The following is a 4,195-nucleotide window of genomic DNA, read 5'->3' as shown; positions in this document are numbered from 1 at the left end:
AAAATTGATCTAGGCACTTGTTTCTCACTATGTACTAAAATGAAATAAAAATGGATCAAAGGCTTAAATATTAAAACTGAAACAGTCCACTTGAGGATAAAATACCTTAAACACTTGAGACCATAGACCTCGGCAAGAACTCTCTGAACAAACCCCAATTGTACAAGAGATAACATCAACAAAGGATAAATGGAAATGTATCAGATCAAAAAGTTTCTTCACTCCAAAGGAAACAATCAATAGAATGAAGAGTCAACTACAGAGTGGGAACATTTTTGCCAATGACTCCTTGGTCAGATGACTACCAGTAATATCTACAATATATGAAGAACTCAAAAAATTAGACCCTCCAAAATAAAAGATCACTCAAGAACTGTACAACTGAAGTGAATAGATTTCTCATAAGAAGAAATACAAATGGGTCAATAAATATGTGAAAAAAATAACATCTTGTGCCATTAGTTAAATACCATCCAGAAAGAATGGGTGTCATCAAAAAACTAAAAAATAACAAATGCTGGTGAAACTGTGAGGAAAATGGCAGTCTTCACTTTTGGGTGGGAATGCAGCCTATTACAACTACTATGGAAAACAATATAGACATTCCTCAAAAACCAAAAAACAAAAAAGCTTTTTTAGCACCATCTACTCACAGCACCCCTTCCTGCTCCTCCTGCCACCACCTTGGCTACCCTGAGTCACTCTCTGTGCAGCTCTGGTGGCCTGACTCCCTGAACTAGCTGTTGATATTTACAGTTCTTACAACATGACACACATTGACAACACAGAATAGTTTGAATTTGATAAAAATTTGGATGATGTTGAAGAAGTAGAAGAAGAAACTAGTGAAGAAACAGAAATCAAAATATGTGAGCTGACTGTTCAGATCATTCAAAATCCTCAGATTCTTGCAGCCCTTCAAGAAAGACTTGATGGACTGGTAGACACACCAACAGGATACACTGAAAGCTTGCCTAGGGCAGTGAAAAGAGTGAATGCTCTGAAAAACCTCCAAGTTAAATGTGCACAGATTCTGTGTGCCAAATTCTATGAGGAAGTTCATGATCTTGAAAGGGAGTATGCTGTCCTCTATTAACTCTACTTGTTAAGTGATTTGAGATCATTAATGCAATTTATGAACCCACAGAAGAAGAATGTGAATGGAAACCAGATGAGGAAGAAGAAATTTTGGAGGAGCAGAAAGAAAAGGGCAAGATTGAGGATGAGAAAAAAGATGAAGAAAAATAAGACCCTAAAGGAATTCCTGAATTTTGGTTGACTTTTTTAGGAATGTTGTATTGCTCAGTGACATGGTTCAGGAACATGGTGAACCTATTCTGAAGCATGTGAAGGACATTAAAGTGAAGTTCTCAGATGCTGGCTGATCTATGAGTTTTATCTTAGAGTTTCACTTTGAATCCAATGAATATTTCACAAATGAAATGTTGACAAACATGTATAGGATGAGATCTGAACCAGCTGATTCTGATCCCTTTTCATTTGATGGACAAGGAATTATGGCCTGTACAGTGTGCCAAATAGATTGGAAAAAAGGAAAGAATGACACTTTGAAAACCATTAAAAAGAAGCAGAAATATAAGGGATGTGGGACAATTCGTACTGTGACTAAGACAGTTTCCAATGATTCTTTCTTTAATTTTTTTCTCCTCCTGAAGTTCCTGAGAGTGGAGATCTGGATGCTGCTGCTGAAGTTATCCTTGCTGCAGACTTTGAAATTGGTCACTTTTTACATGAGTGTATAATCCCAAGACTGGTGTTGTAGTTCACTAGAGAAGCTATTGAAGATGAAGAAGAAGAAGAAGAAGAAGAAGAAGAAGAAGAAGAAGAAGAAGAAGAAGAAGAAGAAGAAGAAGAAGAAGAAGAAGAAGAAGAAGAAGAAGAAGAAGAAGAAAGAAGAGGAGGAAGGGGAGGGAGAAGGAGATGAAGAAAATGGTCCAGACTATGAGCCCAAGAAGGAGCAAAACCCAGCAGAGTGCAAGCAGCAGTAAAGCAGGATGTATGTGGCTTTGAGGATAACCTGCACTGAAATAGCCTAAACACAACTGTTACTTACTTACAGCCTTATGTTTCTGTATTTTCTTGGTAGACTTGGTAATTTTTAAAGGAATTGATATTTTAAAGACCAATTTGTTTTAGTTAGCATTGTAACTATAGTTTCACTGTCAGATACAATGAACGCACAGATTCTCTGAAGCACGTGCATTCATTGCTGCAATTTGGTTCATTGCATCATGTAATTATTGAAATATAGCTATGAAGTTAACTTTTTCCTGAAGAACCAAAATAGTTTGCTTGCTAATAGTAGAATGGGTTTAAGTCACTTGCATAGTTGTGCTTTTCATTTTCTTTTTGTTATAGATATCAGTGACATAGTAAGACAAAAAAACCTTGTGGTTAAGAATTTTCAGTAAGACCAAATCTGATAATTGTTAGCATATTAATGAATTTTTATATTTTAGGTGATAGTTAATTATAAAGAAGCCTAACTTACATAGTTATGATTACTACAGGGAAGTGAATAAAACCTACAATTTTCAGAATTTAAACTGATATTACTTTAGTGAACTTCTAAATTTAACATCCATTAAATGAGCATCTGTCCTTTATGGTAGGGTCTACCTTCTGCTTTTCTGGAAAGGATGACTTTACATGATTTGATGAGCCTATTTCATTTTTTTTGTTGTTTGTTTGCTTGTTTTTGTTTTTGCAGTCTAAAATAAAAATGTTAAATGCAAAAAGTACCCCACTAAAAAATAGAAATTCCACCTAGCTATTCTCTTTGTTGGTATCTTCCCCAAAGAGTTAATTACATAACAGTTCTTTGATGCCTTCCTACCCCTTTTCATAGCAACAAAATGCGTACTAAATTTTAGATTTGCCTATGTGTTCACTAAGAGGTGAATGGATAACTGAAATGTGGTGTTTATACATAATGGAGTACCACTCTTCCATAAAGAAAGATAAATTTGAGTAATTTGTAAGAAAATCAATGTACCTTGAGATCATAATGTTAAGTAAAATAAAACAAACACAAGGCAGGTGATTAGAGCATAGCAGAGTAGCTGGGCAAGTGGGTATTACTCATCAGTCATGGAGATCCAGGACACAAGTACCCAAGCCCTGCACATGGGACCAATCAAGAATGCAATCTTCAATTCTTCTGATGCAGAATCAAGCAGGTTTTTAGAGGATGGCCCAAGTCTGATATAAGAATGTGGGAAACAAAAGATGGTTGCTATTAACCTAATGGCCCCTGTAAGTTCTTTCAGTGGATCACGCTGCACTCTGTAAAGTGTGGCACTTCTTTTTCTACCTTTAATTGGCCCACACTCATACTGAAGAGTGCAGTCTTTTTCTTATCTTTAATATATTTAGTAAATGTAAAGCCTCAGTCCCTTTTGTATACTTTTTTGTCCAAGTCATAAAGGTTGAAACCCTCATAACAGATGCAGAAACTTAATTATCACATGGTTTCTTTTATGTAAGAAATTCAAAGTATAAATCAAGAGCAAAATAAATATAGCTAATAAAAAACACAGTGGTGTATCTTGTGCAAATAAGAAGGGGACCAAGATATGGAAGGAAGTGGGAGGAAGTGGAAAGAAAGGGAAGGTAAAACAATTATTACATGCATGTACCACCTTCCCAATGTAAAAGTTAAGTTACTGAAATGTAATAATTTTTTTAAATTAAAATTTTAGAAAAAAATAAAATTTTGGATATGGAAATTATCTGAAATGGTGTAATCAGTCTCTTGAGGTAGAGGACTCTGAATCAGAATTATCTTGAATGAAAATGCTATTTTGTAATCAAGAGTTTCACTAACATAGAAGCATTTTCAGGAGTAAACCTGTAAAAGTGCATATGGAGAAAAGTGCAATTCACTTTTTTCCATTATATCATAGTTTTTCATTTTCAAAGGCCAAATTATTAACTATGACATAGAAAACCTGTGATTCTACATACCCTAAAGGTTTTTCCTAATGAAAATACCAACTGGTCACTACTTAAATATCAGAGAAGAGGAATTACCTTCAGTTGTCCTCAGAGTAAGAAATATTTATGTTAAACATCTGATTTTTAGAACTGTGAAAATATCTTTAAAATGTAGAAAGCCTACCAATCTAACAAGTCATAATGGTTTCATCTGGAATTTTGGTCTTCATATTCAATG

At 34.7% G+C, this 4,195-nt stretch overlaps 1 pseudogene; it reads left to right on the top strand.

The window, feature by feature from the left end:
* The first annotated feature begins 766 nt into the window (after positions 1-766).
* LOC101708327 (nucleosome assembly protein 1-like 1) lies at positions 767-2,009 on the top strand (annotated as a pseudogene).
* The last annotated feature ends 2,186 nt before the right edge of the window (positions 2,010-4,195 follow it).

The sequence above is a fragment of the Heterocephalus glaber genome, unplaced genomic scaffold (assembly GCF_053883595.1).
Source record: "Heterocephalus glaber isolate CG9 unplaced genomic scaffold, H.glaber_assembly_v1.0 deba00001504, whole genome shotgun sequence".
Lineage (NCBI taxonomy): Eukaryota > Metazoa > Chordata > Mammalia > Rodentia > Bathyergidae > Heterocephalus > Heterocephalus glaber.
Note: the sequence above shows the minus strand (reverse complement) of the source record. Positions and strands in the feature narration are given on the sequence as shown.